General features: G+C 40.9%; 1 protein-coding gene and 1 long non-coding RNA gene across 5 annotated transcripts in view; one reads left to right on the top strand and one right to left on the bottom strand.

Moving 5' to 3' along the window:
- Positions 1–22245, top strand: part of FMO4 (flavin containing dimethylaniline monoxygenase 4) — a 67421-nt gene extending 45176 nt beyond the window's left edge. Inside the window, exons 10-12 of one of the 3 annotated variants that reach the window (XR_005362089.1) lie at positions 2433–2531; positions 19180–19312; positions 21560–22245. The gene's annotated coding sequence lies outside the window, so the exon portion shown is untranslated. Of the gene's footprint in view, positions 1–2432; positions 2536–19179; positions 19313–19912; positions 20058–21559 lie in introns of those variants that run through there. The other 2 variants (XR_005362087.1, XR_005362088.1) reach the window with 2 other exon arrangements.
- Positions 1–26450, bottom strand: part of LOC106559008 — a 107747-nt gene that overhangs the window by 42614 nt on the left and 38683 nt on the right. The window contains exon 4 of one of the 2 annotated variants that reach the window (XR_005362091.1): positions 13072–13516. The exons of the other annotated variant lie outside the window; for it this stretch is intronic. This is a non-coding gene — a long non-coding RNA (uncharacterized LOC106559008). Of the gene's footprint in view, positions 1–13071; positions 13517–26450 lie in introns of those variants that run through there. 2 annotated transcript variants of the gene reach the window in all.

Here is a 26450-nt window from a genome sequence, read left to right as displayed (position 1 = left end):
AAAAAAAAATAAAAAAATAAAGAAGATGTGGCTTATGTATACAATGGAATATCACTCAGCCATTAGAAACGACAAGTACCCAACATTTGCTTCGACGTGGATGGAACTGGAGGGTATTATGCTGAGTGAAATAAGTCAATCTGAAAAGGACAAACATTATATGGTCTCATTCATTTGGGGAATATAAAAATTAGTGAAAGGGAAAGAGAGAAAATGAGTGAAAATATCAGTGAGGGTGACAAAATATGAGAGACACCTAACTCTGGGAAATGAACAAAAGGTAGTGGAAGGGGAGGGGGGGGGCGTTGGGGTGACTGGGTGATGGGCACTTGGCGGGATGAGCTCTGGGTGTTATGCTATATGTTGGCAAATTGAACTCCAATAAAAAAATTTTTAAAAAAAAAGAATGGTAGAAGAGGATTTGGAAGAATCAAAGCCAATTAAGCCCAGTAAATTAGGACCTTATAGGTTATGGGAAAGATGTCTGCTTTTACGTAGGTATTGTAAATAAAAAGTATTAGAGGGATTTTTTTTAAGAGGGATTTTTTTAAACAGCTTTGTTGAGGTATAACTGACCTACTGTACAGTTTATCCACTGTAAGCCCACAGTTTGATGAGTTTTAATAAATTTATACAGTTGTGCAGCTTTCATTACAATCACGCAAAAAAGTGCTTTGTATCCATTTTGCACCCATTTATTCCCACCCCAGTCCAAGGCAACCACTAATCTGATGTCTGATGCCACCATAGGTTTGTTTTCCTAGAAATTTCATATAAATAGAATCATACACTCTGTAGACTTTTGTGTCTGGTTTGTTTCATTGCACATGATATTGTTAAGGTTCATCAGTGTCACAGTGGGTATTAGTAGTTTGTTATTTTTTATTGCTGAGTAGTATTCCAAGGTACGCATATAGCACATTCATTCATTCACCAGCTGATGGACGTTTGGATTGTTACCAGGGGGTGTCTATCATGAATAAGGCTACTATGAACATTCATCTACAAGTCTTAGTATGGACATAGGTTTTATTTCTCTTGGACTGATTCCTAGAAGTGAAATTGTTAGGTTCTATGATAAGTTCCTATTTAACTTTTTAAAAAGCTGCCAAACTGTTTTCCCAAGTGGCTGTATGATTCTACATTCTGACTGAAAATGCATGAGGCTTCCAGTTTCTCTACATCCTCATGAACACTTGCTGTTGTCAGACTTTTTAATCTTAGTCATTCTAATGGGTATGTACTAGTATCTCTTTGTGGCTTTAATTTGCATTTCCCTCGCAAATAATAATGTTGAACATCTTTTCTGTGTTCATTTTTCCTGTTGTATATATTGTGGGGTTTTTAAAGATTTATTTATTTATACATGAGAGACACACAGAGAGAGGCATAGACATAGGCAGAGGGAGAAGCAGACTCCTCATAGGGAACCTGATGCGGGACTTGATCCCTGGACCCCAGGAGCACGACCTGAGCTGAAGTCAGAAGCTCAACCACTGAGCCACCCAGGTATTCCTGTTGTATATATTGTTTAGTAAAATATTTATTCGAATCTTTTGCCCATTTTTAAAATGAGGTTGTTTGTCCTATTATTGAGTTGTAAGAGTTCTTTATATATTCTGAATATAACTTTATCAGATATATGATTATAAATATGTCCTCCCAGTCTGTAGCCCATCTTATCATTTTCTTACCATATAGGAATTTGAATAAATGGGGATAACAATGCAAGTTATGAAGCTCTAGTATAGGCAGAAGATGTTAGTCTTAATGGGGATAGTGAAGGTGGAGAAGAACTGACAGATTTCAGATATATTTTAGATAGAATACAGATAGATTAGACGTTTGATATGAAGGAAACAATATCAAAGATACTCATGATTTATTCTGTATGAAAATAGATTGGATAGAGGCACTATTTTCTTTTTCTTTTTCTTTTTCTTTTTTTTTTTTTTGAGGCACTATTTTCTGATATGGGGGAGATGGAATGCAAGTCAAATTTGAGAATGAGAATACCATGAGTTCAGTGAAAATAAGATGGGAAGGAAGTGTGGTTTTGAGATGTTTGTGAGCTTTCCAAACGGAGCTCTCCAGTGATTAGAGATAGAAATAGGGACGTAGAGCTCAGAAACAATGAGTAATAATGAATAATATGAATAATATTTTTATAGGATAGATTCTTAGAAATAGGAGCGTTGGTCAAATAGATAAAATCATAGATACTGTTATTTAAAAAATTCAACTGAGAAAATTTTAAAGATCTTACTGGCTTTATTCAATGATTCATGAATTGGGCAGCATCCAATCTAGCAGAAATGAGCTCTGAAGAGCTGTACCAAATGAAAGACTTTTATAAGCAGAAGGGAGTAGAATAGGGAAGTGATACTAGACAAATAAAGCTGGTTGATTATTGCAAGGTCATTTTCTTTTAGGGAATGGCAGGAGTCTATCAGACAGATTACCTAATTAATGCTGATCAGATGATTCCTGACTGACTGGCTTAAGATTCCATTTCTAGAAGAGCTGAAACTGTAAGTAAGTCTACATTTGGTGACTTGGGCTTAGCATTCCTGACTCCATTTTGGCTGTTATCTTGTTTTTAACACTACCAAATGCTATTCAGTGTCCTTTCTCCTTTACACCCCTTGCAAATCTAGATAGTAACAATCTTTTTTTTTTTTTTTTTTTTTTTTAGAGTGAAAAAGAGAGAGAGAGAGAGGGAGGATGAGCACAGGCATCAGGGAGAGATAGAGGGAGAGGGAAAAATAGATTTCCCATGAAGCAGGGAGTCCATCGCAGGGCTAGATCCCAGGACCCCAAGATCATGACCCAAGCTGAAGGCAGACATCCAACTGACTGAGCCACCCAGGCACCACTCTTTTTTTTTTTTTTTTTTGTAAGAATTATAAGGAAAATACACAGCAAAATGGAGCTGGCAGGTGGTAGAAGTGGAAGATCTGGAAAACCTTAAATCACCAAACATGCTGCTCAAACACAGCTTCCTGCTGTGAAGAATAGTGATTTGTCCCTTATCCCACCTGCCTTTCCTGATTCCAAGAAATCTGCTCCTCGGGATCCCTGGGTGGGCTCCTAACAGGACTGGGCCCAGGGAGTACCATTTTCTAATCTGTTCTCTTTCTGGGAGTTTCAGACAGGTTGTATAGTTTTCAGGCTTCCAAGATATAGAGGTCAGTATAGAGAAAGGAAGGATGTTGCAGACCTTTCTTACAGAATCTTGCCTGGCCCCAGCCCTCAGAATTTGTTGGTGCCAAAGAAATGAACCCCACAGAATTGGGGCAACATAGGCAGTAGAACAGTGAACAATGAGGCTGTGTCAAAGAGGGAGTGAGCAGCATCATATCTGGTAGAAGCTGGCCATGAAGTAGATAGCTGGCACTTGGGCATCTCCCATGCCTCCCCCTGGACTCACAGTACAGTTGAAGAGATGCAGAGGAATTTGCAGGAAGAGGCAAATTGGAGCCTGTAGTTTACCTGTTCCCAGGGTGTCAATAGCCAAGACTTTTCCTTGGCCAGGAGTCTCAAAGGGTGCCCCTTTCACCTTATGTAAGAAAATGTGCATAACCTGCCAGCTTCAGAAGTCCATCCAGATTGAGGCATGGCACTCATCTCTGCCGGTACCAATCTTCTTTCCAAATGGCCCTTTATATAAACTTCTGTCTCCTATATTTTAATTTATAAATAAATGTGAAACACCAAATTTTGTTTTGACTTCACATCTACCTGATTCTTGGTTGAGCAACTGTGATACTGTGATTTATAAGAAATACATATTTGGTGATTCAGATTATCAAAATATATTTCTCATATATATTTGATCTTTGAACACAGTTTCTGCCTCACAGTTCCCAAAACTCTTGGAATTTCCTGAGCAATAAGAGCAGCGGGAACATCTTTTTTCATAATATTTGATCTCCTGTACTCAGTTGTTACAGAGCCATAAAAGTGAAATGCGTGTATTGTTATTTACAACTTTCTTTCCACCACAACTGGGTTTATGTTAATGATGTGACTTTTGGAAAGCACACCAAGGTTGGTATTTTCAGTTCTATTCCTTGACTTCCAGAGAGCAAAGAGGGGTAGATGTTGAATCAATCATGCCTATATAATGAAGCCTCCATAAAAACTCAAAAGGAAAGGATCTGGAAAGCTTGTAGGTTGGTGAACCCATGGAAATTTATGGAGAATGGTATGCTCTAATAGGGTATGGAAGGCCCATGCCCTTCTTACATACCTTGCCCTACGAATCTCTTCCTTCTGGCTATTCCTGAGGTGTATCCTTCTATAATAAACCAGTGATTTAGTAAATGAAATGTTTCTAAATTCTGTGAGCCACTTTGGCAAATTAATCAAACCAAAGGAAGGGGTTGTGGAAACCTCTCTTTTATAAGCAATGACTCAGAAGCACAGGTGACAACCTAGGACTTGTGACTGGCATCTGAAGCCAGAGAGAAGTCTGGTGGGACTCAACCCTTAACCTGTATGATCCGATGCTATCTCTAGGTAGATAGTGTCAGCATTGAGTTGAACTGTAGGACACTCCTCTGGTTTCAGAGAATAGCTTGGTGGTGATGGTATGGGAAACCCCCCTCTCCACACACAATGGAACTGGTCCCACACATTGGAATTAGATACAGAACTTTTAGCAACTTTTTAAGTAAAGGGGCCATTTGTCTTTCTTCCTTTGTGATTCCACAACTACTACTGTTTGTGTGTTTGTTTTTAATTAATGATTGTAGGAGATTTTTCTGGTATAGAAACATTAACCCTCTGTCTATTATGTATGTTGCACAGATTTTCTCCCAGTCTGCCTTTTATCTTTTATGTTATTTATGGTAACTTTCATCATAAAAGCACTTTTAATTTTACAAGAGTACTTCTGTTTATCTGTTGTGGCTTCTAAGTTGGGTGTCTTGCTTGTGCTTTCTCCTCCCCCAAATTACTAAAATAATCTTTGTTTTATTTTAATACATTATAGTAGAGTCCCTTATGCTTAAGCCTCTAAACAAGGTGAAATTTCTTTTGTGACACACTGTGAGATAAGAATAAACTTTTTTTCCTAAATAATAACTGATTTTCTCAATATCATTTATTAAATATTCCATCATTCCTCTTTGTTTTGAAAGGCCACCTTAATATACTAAATTCCCATAAATTACTGGATTCTTTAAAGAGGATCTACTGACATTTTTTTACAGTAAGAGATTACAGTAAATCCTGATAATAAAATCATGGTATCAGCATATAGGAGTGCTTATCTCCTTAGCAAGGGGTCATCCACACAGCTCAGAGAGAGATGATGTCAAGCCATTACAAAAGAGTTGCTTTAAAATGAAGGTGTAGACTACATCACATTACATTTTACTTCCAACTGAATTAAATTTATCTATTGACCCAGATTTTCATATGCCATTAAAGTACAGCTTCTACATTAGTTTTAGTAGCTCTGGGGATTCTATGAAGCTAAACAGCGAAGTTCAGAATAGATTCCTGACCACAGAGGCAAAGGCCAAGGAAAGATCAATAAAAACTGCAAATAACTGTGTGCTTAAAAAAGAGATTTCAGCACAAAGTGATGAATAAGATGGTGGTCAATAATGGAAGAGCAGTGCCTAATTCTCTTTGTCTTGTCCTGTTAACTATTTACCTGACAGACCCCAGCTTGGAATTTGTCCAGAAGACTTACTGGCCAGCATTTTAGACTTAACAACTAGTGAGTTCAAGGTCTATAATCTGTGAGGAATGGAGAATTGACCATTAAAAAATGGAAAAGACCAACCTTTAAGCCCAACCAAATGGGCCCATTCTAATGGGGTTACAATACAAACAAGTGCTACAAAATAAAGCCACTACTCCACAAGTCTTGAATATCCTAGAGGCAGGCGATTCCCATCAGCACTTTGTTTATTTGGAGCCATGCAGTATGAGGGTGTTCTCAGTCAGAAAAAGGGTTAGGGTTGATTTCCTTATTTGATGTTCTTCTATTATTCTATTCCTAAGAAAATAAGAATGAAGATTTTTGAGTTGAATTCGTTTTTCCAATGTTATTATTCAAAAGCAGAGCAATTTACTAAGTCCTTTCTTCTCAAAATCCATGATCTCAAAATAGCTCCTATAAGTATCATTGTCTTCCCTGTCTGTTAACTGGCTGATAAAAACGCCTAGAGGGTGGAGGAAATGAAGCAAAATGCCAATGCAAGTCAGACTTCCTTAAAGTGCTGGGACCAGCCCTGATTCCAGGTCAGGCACCTGAGTCCCCATGGCTGTCAGTAAATCACCCTGTGCAAATGTAAATCCCTCTACCAACAGGAAAATGTCCCATTGCCCTGAGAATAGCTCAAATCTGCCCAAGAGGAAGAGGTTTAGATTCGCAGTCCTAAACTAAGACAGTTGCAAGCGATTTCATTACTCATTTTTTTTTCTAAACCAGCCAAATATTTTATTCGGAATATCAAAATGTACTCATCACTTACTCTAGATAGAAGTCTATTTCCTATCTATAAAATGTGTTGGGACAGCCGGGTGGCTCAGCGGTTTAGCACCGCCTTACGCCCAGGGCCTGATCCTGGAGACCCCGGATCAAGTCCCATGTCGGGCTCCCTGCATGGAGCCTGCTTCTCCCTCTGCCTGTGTCTCCGCCTCTCTCTCTCCCACTCTGTGTCTCTCCTGAATAAATAAATAAATAAATAAATAAATAAATAAATAAATAAATAATAAAAATAAAAGAAATTGCTATATAAAATGTGTTGGCAGGGTGCCTGGGTGGCCCAGTGGTTGAGCGTCTGTGTTTGGCTCAGGTCATGATCCCGGGGTCCTGGAATCAAGCCCCAAGGTGGGCACCTTGCTCAGGTCATGATCCCGGGGTCCTGGAATCAAGCCCCAAGGTGGGCACCTTGCTCACCCACACTTCTCCTTCTCCCTCTGCCACGCCCCCTGCTTGTGCTCTCTCTCACTCTCTCAAAAATAAATAAATAAAATCTTTCTTAATTTTTTAAAGATTTATTTATTTATTCAAGAGAGACAGAGAGAGAGGGAGGCAGAGACACAGAGGGAGAAGCAGGCCCCCCACAGGGAGCCTGATGCAAGACTCGATCCCGGATCCCAAGACCACAACCCCAGCCAAAGGCAGGTGCCCAACCGCTGAGCCACCCAGACGTCCCTAAAATCTTTTTTTAAAAATGTGTTAGCTTGAATGATATCCTGACTCCATCTTGCTCAGGAACTTATATGATTCTATAAGTGTAGGTCTGTAGGAAGAATTGGCACAATAGCAGTTTCTGAGGAGGCAGGGCGAACCTTTCTCAGAATGCTTGCTCACCATGAACTGAGAAACACAAACAGGTAGATGAATATAAGAGTATCATCTAAAGGGGATCCCTGGGTGGCTCAATGGTTTAGCGCTTGCCTTTGGCCCAGGGCACGATCCTGGAGCCCCGGGATCAAGTCCCACGTCGGGCTCCCGGCATGGAGCCTGCTTCTCCCTCCTCCGGTGTCTCTGCCCCTCTCTCTCTCTCTCTATGTCTATCAAAAATAAATAAATCTTAAAAAAAAAAAAAAAAAAGAATAGAATCTAAAACAAAGGAGGCAGCATGCTAAAGACACTTTGTACTTCCTGGTTCACATTCAGAATATCATATTCTGCTCTAGGAAACACATCCTAACAATGATGCTGATAAAGTGGAAGGTAGTCAGGAGAGGGTGATCAGGATGGTGAGGCATGAGGATACCTTGTGCTGTAAAGAACATTGGAAGGCTAGAGGGTTAGGTCAATATTTGGAGCTCCTGGGAAGATTGACAGGGGGCTTACCATCAGAAACTACCTAGGAGTCCAAATCAGAGAAAGAAGCTATAAATGGACTGGTTGCCCAGCCTCTCCTAAGATCACAGGACTAATGTCAGTCGGCCTCACCTCTCTGTTTACCTTGGTGACTCATGACAGTTCAGGTTTCCAGATCATCCATCATCACCAGACCCTTCTCCCCATATAACACTGTATGTACCCAACTGGCCCAATCTTCCTGAAGCACTCGAACTTTTCTACTACATCCTGTGGAACTCACAGATGTCATTGGCAAAACCCTCCTTTTCTCCAATGCCCACACAAATTCAACTCTTTAAAGAACATGGCATTAGAATCTAGACTCCATGACCTCTTTGTTTCACAAACCACCCGTCAACCACCCATGGCTCACCCTCATTCTCTGAGGCTTTAAAGCTCCTGGTTTTCTGTCCCTTGTTAGCACAACTGCTGTCACTAGTCTTAGTGATTCCACAGCCAACAACTTGGCCTCTCAGGTCCTTGACCTCATCATCTCTGATGATCATTTCCTATTTCTGAAATCTTGCTCCAGCCCTCTCATTCTCAGATCACCACTTTCCCAGATATCTAGATTTCCTGCTGTCCTCAGCAAGCCTCCAGCCTCCCCAGAAATTTCACCAGAGTCTCCAGTACGTTCACTGTCTGCCTCTACCCTCCTTCTTACCCATTTCTCTAGCTTGTACTCTCATTGTTCATCATTATAATCATTCTTTGATGGCACCATTGACTGCCCCGCCCCTCTCTTTATTTTTCTGAGTTGGAGGCAAAACTTGGTTCCTGTGAAAACCCCATCTCTACCTACCCAGCACCTGCACCCAGATGGCCAAAAATGGTTTAATTAACTAACACACTGTGGTGCTGACTGGTTCTAACTTTGAAATCATGGTCACAGGTCTCAATGGGGTTGTTAGCACTATGGAGCAATCTCACTTCATGCACTAGGAAATTCACTTTCCCTCTGGCCCAAATGCCAGTTCCATGCTTCTTTCTCTTCAAATTTCTCCAAAGCCCATTTTCACAGCCCCTCTTGGCTGTATCTTTCCTTCTTTGAATGTGGTTTGATTCTGAGTTCTCTTCCCTCTGTACCTACACTCTCCCATTTATCTAGGCTATGGATTTAATTACCAACTATACAGTGAGCACAGATTTATTTCTCCTCAAGGCCCCAAATTTGGACATCCAACCAATGACTCCCTTTGAACATCCAATAAGCACCTCAAATTTACCATAACCAAAATCTCTGTTTCCCACACCAAAACTCTGCTTCTCCCCCAATTATTTCCATCTCATTTTCTGAGTTGCTCAAGCCACAAACTTATGAGTTTTCCATGATTCTTTTCTTTCACTCACTCCTTACATCCAATCTGCCAACAAAATCTGGGTATTTCAGGGACACCTGGGTGGTTCAGTGGTTGAGCATCTGCCTTCAGCTCAGGGTGTGATCCTGGAGTCCTAGGATCGAGTCCCACATCGGGCTCCCTGCATGGAGCCTACTTCTCCCTCTGCCTGTGCCTCTGCCTTTCTTTGTGTGTGTCTCTCATGAATAAATAAATAAAATCTTTAAAAAAATAATATTAAAAAAGATCTGGGTGCTTCATAACTTAGGAATGGAAACTGACTTTTTAATACCTTCACAGCTGCCACGTGAGCCTAAGCCCCCACCATTCAGCTGTCACCTGGATGAATACAATAGTCTCCCTGCTTCCACCCTTGCCTTCTGAATTCCATTTTCCCTTTGGCTGCCATTAAAACATACACTTTCCTACTTGAAAACCTTCAATAGACTCTGCATCCACTTATAATAGAGTCTGGACTCCATATAAGGTTTTTCATGCTCTAGTGACTAACTTAATGCTCTGATCTCATCTCCTACACCTCTTCTGCTCTCTCACCAGGCTCCAGCCTCACTGTTCTTCTTGCAGTGACCTAAACATGTATATGGAAGGAAAATAACTTTTCCCTCTACTCTCTTATGTATAGTGCCTGGGGTTCCACAAACTGACAAAAGATGGGTTAACAGGAGAAAATATTTATTACACATACATACAGAAGCCTTTATACTAAGGAAGGGGTGTGGGGAAATGGGTAGAACAAAAGCTATATACTATTCTAACAAAGAGCAATAAACTGTGGAGAAGTGACAAGACAAAGAAAATGGCTTAGGCTTCAAGGGCTGGTAAATTGCAGGAAGTTAAATACATGACAGAAGCAAATGGAAGATAAGGGTTATTTTAGTGAGATTTATTATGCAGACTTAATCTCACACAGCCTTTGGTGATAAGAGTGTTTCTAGTGATTAGAGTCCTCTTCTTTCTGGATTGGAATGGGGAGGGGTACACTTTCACAAAGAAAAACATACACCCTGTCTTCAACACAAAGGGGGAGGATAGACAGCTTTTCTTACATCTGCTGTTTCTCAAGTTCTCTCAGCTCAAAATAGTCCTTATGCCAAAGTAGTACATTTCAGGGTGGCATAATCTGATTTCCTTCACAAGCTTTTCCTGTTCCTCACTATTGTACTTACTGTTCTCACCAGTTGGAACATTCTCCAATTTTATGTCATTTAATTCTTCACTGAAATGTCACCTCCAGAGGTAATTTCTGAACACTACATCTAAAATACCCCCATGGCTCTTATCCTGATTTATTATCTGAAATTATGATGTGGGTCTAGTTACTTTTTTGCTAAGTCACCCACTAGAATGCAGTCTCCATGATGGCAGTATTTGTATCCTATAAACTGCTGTCACCACACCTAAAACAATCCCTGACACATAGTTTTACTGGTCAATAAATATATATTACTTAGATAAATGGGTCATTATCAGGCAGAGATGTGGGCACCTTTTTGTTGGGAAAAAGTTATTTTCCCTTCTAGAAAAATTATCATAACTGCATGAATCAAACATATGCTGAGCATTTTGACTATCGGAAAAATTTTGCTTAAGGGTAACTTTTTTCCACAAAGACAACTGATGAAAATTTTGGCTGCCCAGCATATTTTCCCTCTTCCTGACAACAGCTCATTTCTTTTAGGGAAAGGACACTCTCTGTTATGTATAATCTTGATAGGACAGTAAATTAAGTTTCCTTTGTCACTCTATCCTACCACACTGTCCTCTATTTCTCTCCCTTGACCTCTCTATTTTTCCTCCTACCTCTCTCTCTCTCTCTCTCTCTCTCTCTCTCTCTCTCTCTCTCTCACACACACACACACACACACATACACACACACCCCAAGCTAAGAGGTGGATTTATAACACAAGTCAGAATAATGAGATTTTGTACATGGAAATTTGTGACTGAAAGGATTGAAAATGTGTTTGGAGGACATATCTTGCAGCAGCAACTCTGAGACAACAGATGTTCCTAAGCCTGAGTCTTTAGCTTTCTATGGTGTCTACAGACTACACAAGTTTTCCCCCGACTCCCCACCCCAGGGAATTGCCTTATGTCTTAAGTTAGTCGAATTTATTTATGTTGCTTAGAACCAAGGAACAGCGTTACAAAATTGCCTGAATTTCTTGATAGAAGGATCTGGTTTAAAAAGACATGGGGCACCTGTCTGGCTCAATCAGTAGAGCATCTGACTCTTGATCTTGGAATGGGGAGTTTGAGTTCTACATTGAGTGTAGAGATTTCTTGCCTAGCTGGCTCAGTGGGTAGAGCATCTGACTCTCAATCTCAGGGTAGGGAGTTCAAGCCCCATGTTAAGGGTAGAGTTTACTTAAAAAAAAAAAAAAAAAAAATTCTCCTCTGAGTTCCAAGAACAATTACATTAATACTTGGACTTCTTGATCTCTTTTTCAGAATATATATTTTATGTCCAGACTGTTCAGAATTTAAATACATTTAAGTGGGCCCTGAGCAATGCTGGTTTGTCCTTTATATTTAGTTTCATTTAATTATATATGGTAAATGTTATAGAATTCTCATTAAAAATGCATTTTTAAATATAAAGGCAATTTGCATAATATATTTGGAAATAAGTACCCCCTAGAATAATACTGTATATTTCCGTAAGTTTGGTTTTGTAACTGTGGAAGGAGCCTCGGTGTCCAACGAAAGATGAATGGATAAAGAAGATGTGGTTTATGTATACAATGGAATATTACTCAGCTATTAGAAATGACAAATACCCACCATTTGCTTCAACGTGGATGGAACTGGAGGGTATTACGCTGAGTGAAGTAAGTCAGTCGGAGAAGGACAAACATTATATGGTCTCATTCATTTGGGGAATATAAATAATAGTGAAAGGGAATAGAAGGGAAGGGAGAAGAAATGTGTGGGAAATATCAGAAAGGGAGACAGAACGTAAAGACTGCTAACTCTGGGAAACGAACTAGGGGTGGTAGAAGGGGAGGAGGGTGGGGGGTGGGAGTGAATGAGTGACGGGCACTGGGGGTTATTCTGTATGTTAGTAAATTGAACACCAATAAAAAATAAATTAAAAAAAAAAGAAAAGAATAAATCCTGAAAATAAAAAAAATAATAAAAAAATAAAAGTTTGGTTTTGTAAATATGCATGTGAGTGCATAAATGAAGGCCACATGGAAACTAAAAACAGTAATTATGTAGAAGGAAACATCTTGAAAGTCAAAGATGACTGTAGTTTATCATGTACACTATGTGTACTTAAAAGACATAATTTTAAGGAGAAAAAGTTTTAAGCATGTTCAGGGAAATAAAGTTTGTTTTCAAACTCTTAAATATATGAAAGTACAAATACAGAAGCTCCATAGGATGATGATAAAATTGGAAGAGTGCTGTATTCTGATGATAGGATGACCAACCACAGTAGTTTGTCCAGGAAGACAGTCACCCTACATGATAGTGTCCCTAGTAAAAAACTGTGTTGTAGCCTAACTTTGACAGATAACTGCTGATATAATCAGTAAATAAAGTTTTGGGGGGCTCATGTATTCATACAATGCTAGACTTTGACAATACAATCAGCCTATATAACATTCATTAATTTAACAAATATTAATTGATCACTTGCTGTGTACTAGTGATAAAAGATAGTTGGAAGAAAATAAGGCAGGGACAAGGGGCCCCTGCCCTAAGAAGAAACCACCCTTAAAAGGATTTTATACTACCCAGGAAGGAGCCCACCTCCCTTTCCCATGTGATAGATGACAAAAACCTGATTGGATGACAGGTGCATGGAGGGTTAATCAGATTAAAACAGCCACCAACAAGGCCCTAAAAACCCCTAGACTTACCAGAGTCTGGGTGGCTCAGTTGGTCAGGTGTCTGTCCTTGGCTTGGTTCATGATCCCAGGGTCTCTGGATCAAATCCCTCATCCTGCTCCAGGGAGCCTGCTTCTTCCTCTCCTGCTGCTCCCCCTGCTTATTCTCTCTCCATCAAATAAATAAAATTTTTTAAAAAGCAAAAACCCTAGACTTAGAAACTCTGAGGGCCACCCTCTCAGGTCCTCTACCTCTTTGGGACCTTTGTACTCTATCACTCAATAAATTTCACTGTCACTCAATAAACATTGCTTTGCTGCCCACCACTCTTCTGCTGGTCTTACCTCTTCATTCTTCAAAACGGCATGACCAAGAACCCCAAGCACCAGAGGAGGAGAAATCCTGTAACACTAGCATTGTGGTATTTCCTGAAGATCCTGCAGTAAATGAGGCACAGTTCTTGCCTTCAAGTACCTTAGCATACTAAAAGAAGATACACAAGCAAACAAGTAATTAGAATACAGTGTTACCTAAGAGACAGATAGTACAAGAAGCTGTGAGAGTACGCACGTAGGTAGAACACCTAACCCAGCCTTAAGAGGGCAGGGTTGCCTATCAAAATACCATGGACTTTCTTCAGAGAGTTGGAACAAATTATTTTAAGATTTGTGTGGAATCAGAAAAGACCCCGAATAGCCAGAGGAATACTAAAAAAGAAAACCATAGCTGAGGGCATCACAATGCCAGATTTCAGGTTGTACTACAAAGCTGTGGTCATCAAGACAGTGTGGTACTGGTACAAAAACAGAAACATAGATCAGTGGAACAGAATAGAGAATCCAGAAGTGGACCCTCAACTTTATGGTCAACTAATATTCGACAGAGGAAAGACCATCCATTGGAAAAAAGACAGTCTCTTCAATAAATGGTGCTGGGAAAATTGGACATCCACGTGCAGAAGAATGAAACTAGACCATTCTCTTACATTATACACAGAGATAAACTCAAAATGGATGAAAGATCTAAATGTGAGACAAGATTCCATCAAAATCCTAGAGGAGAACACAGGCAACACCCTTTTTGAACTTGGCCACAGTAACTTCTTGCAAGATACATCCATGAAGGCAAGAGAAACAAAAGCAAAAATGAACTATTGGGACTTCATCAAGATAAGAAGCTTTTGCACAGCAAAAGATACAGTCAACAAAACTCAAAGACAACCTACAGAATGGGAGAAGATACTTGCAAATGACGTATCAGATAAAGGGCTAGTATCCAAGATCTATAGAGAACTTATTAAACTCAACAGCAAAGAAACAAGCAATCCAATCATGAAATGGGCAAAAGACATGAACAGAAATCTCACAGAGGAAGACATAGACATGGCCAACAAGCACATGAGAAAATGCTCCGCCCTCACTTGCCATCAGGGAAATACAAATCAAAACCACAATGAGATACCACCTCACCCCAGTGAGAATGGGGAAAATTAACAAAGCAGGAAACCACAAACGTTGGAGAGGATGTGGAGAAAGGGGAACCCTCCTGCACTGTTGGTGGGAATGTGAACTGGTGCAGCCACTCTGGAAAACTGTGTGCAGGTTCCTCAAAGAGTTAAAAATAGATCTGCCCTATGACCCAGCAATTGCACTGCTGGGGATTTGCCCCAAAGATACAGATGCAGTGAAATGCCGGGACACCTGCACCCCGATGTTTCTAGCAGCAATGTCCACAATAGCCAAACTGTGGAAGGAGCCTCGGTGTCCATCGACAGTGAATGGATAAAGAAGATGTGGTTTATGTATACAATGGAATATCACTCAGCCATTAGAAACGACAAATACCCACCATTTGCTTCAACGTGGATGGAACTGGAGGGTATTATGCTGAGTGAAATAAGTCAATCGGAGAAGGACAAACATTATATGGTCTCATTCATTTGGGGAATATAAATAATAGTGAAAGGGAATAAAGGGGAAAGGAGAAAAAATGAGTGGGAAATATCAGAAAGGGAGACAGAACGTGAGAGACTTCTAACTCTGGGAAACGAACTAGGAGTGGTGGAAGGGGAGGTGGGCGGGGGGTGGGGGTGACTGGGTGATGGGCACTGAGGTGGGCACTTGATGGGATGAACACTGGGTGTTATTCTATATGTTGGCAAATTGAACACCAATAAAAAAAAATAAAAAAAAAAGAGGGCAGGGTTGCTGTTCTAGAGCCAAGTACAAAGGATAAGGCAAAACTTGTAAGTGATGGAGAGCATTACATCATTATATGACTGGAAGTGTTTATTTCTCAGTGGCACATAAGATAATGATGCATCTTAACTTGGTGTCATCTCAGATACAATTAAATGCAGTGTTTTTAAAAGAACTGATTTGGTTGTTCTGCTGAGTGAAGCCAGTAAAGGTGGGGGGAGATAGGATCAACAATAGATGGAAGCAGGGGTCACCTGGGTGGCTCAGTGGTTGGGCATCTGCCTTTGGCCTTAGGGTGTGATCCCAGAGTCCTAGAACAGAGTCCCGGGATCGAGTCCTGGGACAGAGTCCCATGTCAGGCTCCCTGCAGGAAGCCTGCTTCTCCCTCTGCCTATGTCTCTGCCTCTCTGTGTGTGTCTCTCATGAATAAATAAATAAAATCTTAAAAAAAAAAAACAATAGACGGAAGCATAGAGGTGAGTTGTGATGCTATTGCAGAAGAAAGATGCTGGCAACTTGGATCAAAGTCATAGCACAACTGATGGTCTGATTCTGGATATATTTTGAAACCAGTTGATGATGGACCACAAGATGTGCAGTGTGGGACACCTGAGTGGCTCAGTGGTTGAGCATCTGCCTTTGGCTCAGGTCGTGGTACCAAGATCAAGTTTGTGATCAAGTTCGATCAGGTCATGCATGGTTCCACCTGGGATCAAATCCCACATCATGCTCCCCACAGGGAGCCTGCTTCCTCTGCCTATGTCTCTGCCTCTCTCTGTCTCTCATGAAGAAATAAATAAAATCTTTTTTAAAAAATGTGCAGTGTGAAAGTAAGACAAGAATAAAGAGTGATGACAATATGTTTGAACAAGATAACTGGAAAAATGAAATTTCCATTTCCTAAATTAGTCATGCCACAACTTTGCCACTAACACAATGAATGACTTTTTAAAAGATTTTATTTATTTATTTGAGAGAGAGGATGAGCAGGGAGAGTGGCAGAGGGAGAGGGAGAAGCAGACTCCCCGTGGAGCAGGACGCTGGGATTGTGAGCCAAGGCAGATGCTTAAGTGACCGAGCCACCCACGCGCCGCTATAATGAATGGCTTTAGACATACATGTTGGGGCTCTTCCCTGAACCTCAGTCTTCTCACTTGCATAGTGAGAGATTTAAACTAGATCGGAGTTCCTCATACTGTGTTGATGTGTGTGCCTCTGCAGGCCACTCAGAAGACAGAAAGAAAGGCTGGCAAATTAAATTGTGAACTTTGCATATTAGGGGTCCATTTAAAGTCTTATTTAAAGATAGGACTCCATTTCTAAAACTAAAAAAAAAAAAAAAAAAAAATTCCATCACTGACGTAAACATGTTTTTGTCTCCCCAAATTCGTATGTTGACACTCTAACCTCCGAAGTGATACTCTTTGGAGCTGGAGCCTTTGGGAGGCAATTAGGTCATTAGGTCACAAATAAAGCACCATTTGCAAACCAGGAAAAGGGTCCTCACCAGGTCATTGCTCAGCACTTTGGACTTGCCAGCCCAGAACTGTGAGAAATAAATGTTTCTCACCTACACCACCCATAGTTTTGTTACAGCAGCATGAGCTGATGGAAACCATCATTTCACCTAGATGACCTGTGAGACCCTTTCCACTCCAGCTCTAAAGTTCTAGCAACAAGTCCAAATTGTTGATTTGTACAAGTGGCATCAGTCCACCTCCATCACATCATTGCAACAACAAGCAGGAAGTTTGAGTGGGCTGTGTTGAGACCTGCCACAGCAGTATCAGCTTGAGTGGCCACCCTGCCTAACAAACTCTGTGTGTGCTTGGTGAGAGAGAATCTGGATCGGGTGCGATTTGCTGTGACAGTGTAGCCCTGCATTATTTTAAGAGGATTTCATTATTTACATCTCCTTAGGACAAAGCTTGAAGTTTCAGCAGCAGGTTTCCTTTTGAAATCTCTTTTAGATTTCAGTTCCTTTCATTCCGGATTTGAGCCTTCTGGCAGTGATGGAAAATTTCTGAGTTATCAGAGTGACTCACCTCAGATGGGTGAGAGCAAAGTGAAACAGGAAACAATTATGATAATAAGGGCCAGAGACACACCCAGAGGTGCTAAGACTATGTTTGGAAACCAGCCAGTGTCTTTCTGGAACATTAATTTCTCCTAAAACATCTACATAATTTTCAGGTTCTTCCGGTATTTTAACACAATGTTTTATTTCAGCATGGTCCATTCTTATTATGTGACTCGAGAATTTCTGAGTCCTCTGCTGTGTTCGTGAGGATTTCCATGAAAGGAAGTGGGGTGAGCAATATTGTAGTAACTCTACCCAGGTGGTTAAAGCACTACAGAGTTGGGCATCTGGGTGGCTCAGTGGCTGAGCTTCTTCCTTTGGCTCAGGTCATGATCTTGGGGTCCTGGGAACAAATCCTACATCAGGCTCCTCTCAGGGAGCCCGCTTCTCCCTCTGCCTATGCCTCTGCCTCTCTCTGTCTCTCATGAATAAATAAATAAAATCTTAAAAAAAAAAAAAAAAAAAAAAGCACTACAGAGTTGGACAACATTAAACTCATTTGAAAATACCTTACTTGAACAAATACCTATAAGTGGAGTTGCTGGATCGTATAGTAGTTCTATTTTTAATTTTTTGAGGACACTCCATGCTTTTTTCCACATTGGCTGCACCATTTTACGTTCCTTCCAATAGCAGAGTTCCAGTTTCTCCACAGCCTTGCCAACACTGGTGTTTTGAGGTTTTTTTTTTATAATAGCCATCCTAACACAATGATATTTGATATTTCATTGTGATTTTTTTACTTGTGGTTTTGATTTGCATTTCTCTGATGAGCAGTGATGTTGAGCACTTTTTTATATACTTCATCTCTTGAAGAGCTATCCGCGCCCTTGTGTTCATTGCAGCACTATCTACAATTGCCAAACTAAAAACAACTTAAATGTTCATTGGAGGATAAGTAGATTTTTTTTAAGATTTATTTATCGGGGCACCTGGGTGGCTCAGTCAATTAACTGTAGGCCTTCTGCACAGGTCATGATCTCAAGGTCCCGGGATGTAGCCCCAGGTCAGGCTCCCTGCTCATTGGAGAGCCTGCTTCTCCCTCTCTCTCTGTCCCTCCCCCCTGCTCATGCTCTCTCCCTCTCTATCTCAAATAAATAAATAAATCTCTTTTAAAAGATTTTATTTTAAAAAAAGCTTTTTTAAAAAAGATTTTATTGATTGATTTTTTTGAAAGGGGGAGGAGCAAGAGCAAAGGCAGAATTTTTTTTCTTTTAATGGCATAAGAACTCTGTCTTTAATTTTAGTATATCTTTAAGGAATATTAGCCACATTTTAAAATATTAATTGCGTAAGCCACAACAGCTATTTGTTAGATACAACATAGATAAACGTTAATTCAAAAAGTCAAATCTTAGAAATGTTTAATAAAACCTATTAATCTGTTCTACACTAATGGCATTACTTTTATAACTTAAAAGTCATTATATTAATGACTATGTTATTTACTTCTCGGACCTGAAAAACTGGCATATACTTTAGGTAAAATTACAGATTCACTAAACAAATGTAGAACAATTTTTAAATTTCTTGAGAATGTGTTCTAATTATCAAATTTTCTGTACTAGAGGTCAAATGACAAAAATAAAGAGTTTTTTGCAGTGTTTTTCTTTCTTTCTAATTTTATTTAATTTCAATTAATTAACATATAATGTATTACTAGTTTCAGAAGTAGAGGTCAGTGATTCATCAGTCTCATATAACACCCAGTGCTCATGACATCACGTGCCCTCCTTAATGTCCATCACCCACTTACCCTGTCCCCCTACCCCCCTCCCTTCCAGCCACCCTCAGTTTGTTTCCTATGATTAAGAGTCTCTTATGGTTTGCCTCTCTCTCTGATTTTGTCTTATTTTATTTTTTCCTAGGGAGAGAGAATCATAGGCGGACTCCGTGCTGAGCGGGAAGCCTGAGGCAGGGCCAATCTCACGACCCTGAGCCCATGACCTGAGCTGTAACCAAGCATCAGTCACTCAAATGACTGTGCCACTGGGGTGCCCTGTAAGTGGATTTTAAAATGTGGCACATACATACAATGAAATCCTATTCAGCCTTACAAAGGAAGGGAATCCTACAATATGTGACAATGTAAATGAATTTTGAGGACATTATGCTAAGTGAAATAAGCCAGCCACAGAAAGACATACTGCATGATTTCACTTATGTGACTATATCGAATAGTCAAACTCATGGAAGCAAATAATAGAATTATGGTTGTCAGGGACTAGGGGGAGGGGGAAATGGGAAGTTGCTAGTCAACCCGTATAGAATTTCAATTATGCAGGATGAATAGGTTCTAAAGATCTGCTATACAACATTGTGCTCATAGCCAACAATAGTGTATTGCACACTAAAAATTTGTTAAGCGGGAGATCACACGTTATGTGGCCTTACCACTGTATTTAAATATATATAATATAGTATTTTGTATATTGACATATACTTATATTAAGTTATATAATATTTTATACATATATATTAAACTTGCTTGGCATTGGCATATTCTTTGCATGACATAGTGGTCAAGAATATTTATTATCCATGCATCTTGGGCAAGTTATTTAATTTAGACTCTCTGTGCCTCCATTTCTTTATCTACAGAATGGAGCAATAATAACTACTTCAGAAGGATGTAATGAGGAATAAATGATTCAAGTGCTTGGAATAGTGAAAGGCATGAGATAAAGAATACACATGTGCATTAGCTTCCACTCTTGCTGTGTTTACCCTGAGGAGTCATCAATAAGAAAAACATCTCAAAACAAAAAATCTCCCAAAAGCCTATGGGTAAAATCCCCCTTCTTGTCTCCACTGAAGCACTATGCATCAAGATGCTTCCACTGAGTAGGATATTAAAACCACTGATTATTAAAACCTTATTAAAATCACTGATACAGGACATTTACCTAATGACACATCCATAGAAATGTATGGCTTACTGTTGCATTGAGCCTTCTGTTAATTTCCTAAGGGCCATAGGGCAGGTGCATAGTAAAGGTAAAGTTGGCTGAGATTCCAGAATGGAAGAGGTAAGATGATGAAATGAGGAAGGAAAGAAGCATTCTGGGAAATCTGGGAACTTGAGCAAAGAGACAGTAGAAGGAAAGAGGTGCTTAACTTATTTTTCCTCTCTCACCTTACCCCTGAATCATAGAATATGGGAAAAGACTTCTAAGATTTCTTGTGTAACAAATCTTGAGCTGCTTTCCTCTCAGCCTGAGAGAGCGATTTTTTTTTTCAGAGTGATTATTTTTAAACATAAAATTGTAAGATCTGCTGCTTAAAACCCTCCACTGCCTTCCCATGTCACACAATGCCATCAATCAATACTTCTGGAACGAGTATATGGGGGAGGGTGTTTGACATGTGGAAGATGGGGGTCCCTAGAGGTAGGTGGGTTTACAGGAACACCACTTGCACAGAGAACTGTTACAACCTGAGATTTTCTGTGTTTCCTCTCAAAACCCTCCCATCTTCTCTCCCTGCCCATTTCTTGTCCCTAGAGGTATTGGATCCCCTCAGGACAATGCTGGTCAGAACCTTTTGAGTGTATCCCAGGCCTTCCCCTTTCCCACTTCAAGAAGCCAGTAAAAACCCGCATCCCAAGTCAGAGCATCTTGCATACCACAAGGGTCACCTGGACCACGACAGTTACGGAGATCACTGCTGACTGTGCGAGCTCTTAAAGGAACAACAGAGCCCAGTAGTCAGGGGCAACTCTCAGGCACCCATAGGTCAGGCTTGATGTTTCCACTTAACCACTTCCACACTGTTAGTAAATCTTTCTGAACCTCAGTTTCTCATCCATAAAAGGATGTATCTACTTGGAAGTTGTGACAATAATTAATAGTGACACCTGGCACATAGTAATAGCTCAATAAATATTGGCTATTGTTAGTATTAAAACCTCAATTCCAGGGGCACCTGGGTGGCTCAGCAGTTGAGCATCTGTCTTCTGCTCAGGTCGTGATCCCGGGGTCCCGGGATCAAGTCCCACATCAGTCTCCCCTCAGGGAGGCTGCCTCTCCCTCTGCCTATGTCTCTGTCTCTCTCTGTGTGTCTCTCATGAATAAATAAATAAAATCTTTAAGAAAAAAAAACTAAATTCAAGAAGCTAGGAGTAAACCTTTATCCTCCCATTTAGGAGAGTAAGCACAAGCTTCCTCTTATGCTATTAGTCATGATGAAAATCTAGATACAAATTAGATACAAATATAACAATAACCATAATTCTCTTCTGTCCTCTAGTTTCCGACTGTGTCACAATGTATATCGCCCTGGGCCACAAGAACCCCTGGATAAAATGAAGAGGGGGTTTCTGCTGTTTCTACCAGCCCTCTGCCTCACGGCCCCCCTACCCTGCATCCTTTCTCCCACACTCTAGAAACTTTCTACCTTGTCCAAGCCTTTTGCTCTCTCCTGAAATCTTTAGGGGATGCTGATACCTCCCGTCTTGTACCCTAGCCCCCACACCTGGCCTGCAGCTTCCCAATCTCTACAAATAGCCTCAATCTTCAGATCCTGTGCATACCCTGTGCCTCTTCCCGCCACCACCGCATCATGGGACCCTCATGCTGGTTGTGAGCCAGCAGCCCTACCCCAGTAGATCCTCCCTTTCCTTCCCTTCTGTCCCCTTCATGTATGGGTTGCTTTCACTGCTGTGCTGCTGAGCAGGATGCTTGCCTTGCCTCCATTTTTCAGGCAGAGGCTAAACCTTTTCTCAAGAGTTATTCTCAGGAGTCTTCACAAACCAGCTCCAGACAATCTACTTTCTTCCCTCTTCCTGAGGCCCCAGGAAATGCACAAGTCACCATGGCCCCTCAAGCAAAATGGATGAGTTCATTACATTCTGTCCAAGTGCCTGATGTACAAAAGCATAGACACCATCCATCTTGGGCTTTCCAAAGCAGTCTGTTTTATATAATTCCCTTTTGATAAAAGCAATGATATATAAGTAAATGTAACTTTCTTTTTTAAAAAAGATTTTATTTATTTATTTCAGAGAGAGAGCGCAAGAGTGAGCGAGAAAGACAGAGAGAGGACAAGTGGGAAGAGGAGCAGAGGGAAAGGGAGTAGCAGTCTTCCCACTGAGCAGGGAGCCCATGTGGGGCTCAATCCCAGGGCCCTGGGATCATGACCCGAGCTGAAGGCAGCCAACTAACCAACTGAGCCACCCAGGAGCCCCTAAATGTAATTTACTTTAAAAAAAAAAAGATTTTATTTATTTATTCATGAGAGACACAGAGAGAGGCAGAGACATAGGCAGAGGGAGAAGTACGCTACCCATGGGAAGCCTGATGCGGGACTCAATTCCAGGACCCTGGGATCACGCCCTGACCCAAAGGCAGATGCTCAACTACTGAGCCACCCAAGAATCCCTGTAATTCACTTTTTACGAACTTTTTTTTATACATGAACTCAAAATTAAAGAAAAACATCTTTGCCAAATATCTATCTTGATTTTGGGCCCCATATCTAAAATAAATAGTTGGTTTATGAGTATGGGGCATGAATGAAAACAGGGGAAGAAGGAAATAAGGATAAATTATGAAAGGTAATCCTCTACAAGAGAGTATATTAATCTTCACATAAACACATAAACACTCACTGAGAAGCTACTAGGTCCAAGAACATGCTAAGTGATGGGAGGGAATATTATGTCTTAGAATAAAATAGGCTCTCTGGCAATGGAAAGCTCATAAAATAGTAAAGAAGACAGGTTACACAAATATCTTCTTTTTTTTTTTTTTTTTTTTTAAGATTTTATTTATTGGGACGCCTGGGTAGCTCAGCAGTTTGGCACCTGCCTTCGGCCCAGGGCATGATCCTGGAGTCTCGGGATCGAGTCCCACATCAGGCCCCCTGCATGGAGCCTGCTTTTCCCTCTGCCTATGTCTCTGCCTCCCTCTCTCTCTCTTTGTGTCTCTCGTGAATAAATAAATAAATAATTTATTCATGAGAAAGAGTTTGTTTTCACTGCTGTGCTGCTGGGCAGGATGCTTGCCTTGCCTCCATTTTTCAGGCAGAGGCTAACCCTTTTCTCAGAGTTATTCTCAGGAGTCTTCACAAACCAGCTCCAGAGAATCTACTTTCTTCCCTCTTCCTGAGGCCCCAGGAAACACGGGGACCCCAATGTGGGACTCGATCCCAGGACCCCAGGACCACACCCTGAGCCGGAGGCAGATGCCCAACCACTGAGTCACCCAGGTGTCCCATTACACAAATATCTTAATATAAAGCAGGCCACAGGAATCACCGTGATTACAGTGCCAATTATTGTGAGTGATTAGAAAGTTCCGATTCATGCTCCCCACCACCACCAAATGAACTTCTTAAAATGGTGATTTCATCATATCATTCCATGACTTAAAAATCCTCGATGAGACCAGAACACTCACAGAAAAGATCAGACTTGGCTTACAGGGCACCTGACTCATCTGCAGATGCTTCTAGCCATCAGCCATATCACCCCCAAATTCTCAGCTCCTTACAAATAGGCCCCTTCTTCTAAGCTTCTTGGCCTGTGCACTTTTGTTTTGCTTACTGCCCCCCATTTCTTCTCCTTCCTCCACTCTCAGCACCTCCACCTTGCCCAGCTTGGCCTGAGACTTAAGGACCATGCAACACAGAGTTGCACGGAGCAACACTACAGCTGTTCAATCATGCTAGGCATCACAGTGTTGGCTAAATTGGCCAGCAACCAAAATAGCAACAACCCCCAACACCCTCATCCCCATATTGCTCCACTGTTTCTTTCCCTTACCTGTCGTTTTTCTGCATCCCTAGTCCACAGAACGTTATCTCAATCCCTTAGTCATAATAAAGGCCTGGGTCTGGTCCAAGACCACTGCAGCCTAGTTGTAGGGGGCTAACCATCTCTGCAGCTGATGTATCTAAGGTGGGTGGGCAAGGTAAAGCTCTTCCTCATTCCCGAGAGTACTTCCAGGCCTTCCCTGTCCTTGAAGTATTGCTCTGCATTTAAGAGTTATTCTATCTCTGAACATCGGCTTACTGTACCTGCTCACATTCTTGGACTACTTAGTAAATGGGCATCATCTTGGAAGTCTTCAACATCCATGGGAATAACCCTTTGAATATTGGAGTGTCCTAGTCTCTTGATGCCTCAGTGATAGCTATTTTCACTTCATTCAGCCCTTTCTTATGATCACATCTGGATGCTGTTATATCTGGAATCATTCCATTGATTAAACTTTGAACAATAATAACTCATCCTCTGACTATGGATGCCTATTTTTCAAGCACCACTATTTCTGAATCCCAGAGGACAGTCTGCTACTTCTTAAACCTTAAACCTTTCATTTCTCTCAATTAGCATTTTCCTGACCTTTTTTAACCTTCTGAACCCAGGATACTAATGTGGTAGATCCTATGCACAGTTCTTTTGTGACCACCATCATTTCCAAGGCACATCTATCTTCACATTCTAGATCGAAACTATGATTATCCTCTCTGCTCCTACATTGGGACAATAAGCAAAATTAGATATAATGACACACATTATGTATATGAAACTACTAAAAATTATTGATCTTCAGCCTCAGCCGGCCCTTTATGATTTTTCTTATTTCCCCTTAAATATTTTAACTTTAACAAATTTTATCAATTCCTCTTCCCCTTCATGTCTAGTAATTGGTCTTTGTCAAATTCTAACCAATTGACACATCTACAACTTTACCTAGATTCCCCCTAATTCTCACCAACTTCCCTCCAATTTCAGAGGATAAGATATCCTTCTCTTGCCTCATGCAGAACACTCCCCCTTCAATCAGCTACCCTTCTCCCATATTACTAACCTCTCCATCACAACTAGTTTCTTGTTGGGGCAGAAGGGTACACAGCAAACTTCTTCTGTAAAGGACCAGGTAGTACATATTTTAGGCTTCGCAGGCCATAGAGTCTCTGTAACAACTACTCAACTCTGCTGTTATAACATTAAAGCTGCCCTAGACAATACAAAATGAATAAGCATGGTTGTATCCCAATAAAAACTTAGTTATGGGGAACCCTGGGTGGCGCAGCGGTTTAGCGCCTGCCTTTGGCCCAGGGCGCGATCCTGGAGACCCGGGATCGAGTCCCACATCGGGCTCCCGGTGCATGGAGCCTGCTTCTCCCTCTCCCTCTGCCTATGTCTCTGCCTCTCTCTCTCTGTGACTATCATAAATAAATAAAAATTAAAAAAAAAAAAAACCTTAGTTATGGGCAATGAAATTTGAATTTTTTTCACATGCAACAAAGTTTTTTTTTTTTTTTTTCTTCAACCATTTAAGAATGTAAAAAACTGGGCAGCCTGAGTGCCTCAGCGGTTTAGCGCCGCCTTCAGCCCAGACCATGATCCTGGAGACCCGGGACTGAGTCCCATGTCAGGGGACCCCCATGGAGCCTGCTTCTCCCTCTGCCTCTGCTTCTGTCTCTCTCTCTCTCTCTCTCTCTGTGTGTGTATGTGTGTGTGTATCTCATGAATAAATAAATAAAATCTTAAAAAAAAAAAAGAAGAATGTAAAAAAACATTCTTAGCTCATGAATGTTAAAAAAAAAAAAAAAAAAAACACGCAGTGGGCCATGTTTTGCCAACCCCTGCCTTAGCCTGTACTAATGGTTCTCAGAGGATGGGCCCAACAAGCAACAGCACCACGTGGGAACTTGTTAAAAATACAACTTTTCCAGCCCCACCCCAGACCTTCTAATTCAGAAACTTTGGGCGTGCAACCCACAATCCGTGTTCTAACAAGCCTTCCAGGTGATTCCGATACTCAAGTTTGAGAACTACTAGCCTACAAACAAAGCTCTCTTTGTTTTATAAACAAGTTCTCCTTTCAAAAAAACAAAAACGTACTGACTTTGCACCTCAAATTCTTCCCTTCCTTTTCTTTCTTTCTTTCTTTGAGAGAGAAAGCACACACAAGTGGAGGCTGAGGGAGAGGCAGATTCCCCGCTGAGCAGGGAGCCCTACTTGGTGTTGGATCTCAGGACCCCAGGATTGTGACCTGAGCCAAAGGCAGATGTTTAATCAGCTGAGCCACCAGCCACCCTCTTTCCTTCTCTTTCATCTAAAACTTCCAGGTGACCTGTCAGTCCCTTGCTGTCTCCATTTTCTCCCCACATGCTTATAAAATGAGAG

The sequence above is a fragment of the Canis lupus genome, chromosome 7, assembly GCF_011100685.1.
Source record: "Canis lupus familiaris isolate Mischka breed German Shepherd chromosome 7, alternate assembly UU_Cfam_GSD_1.0, whole genome shotgun sequence".
NCBI classification, from domain to species: domain Eukaryota; kingdom Metazoa; phylum Chordata; class Mammalia; order Carnivora; family Canidae; genus Canis; species Canis lupus.
The sequence above is the reverse complement of the archived record's forward strand: the minus strand, read 5'-3'. Positions and strand labels throughout refer to the sequence as shown.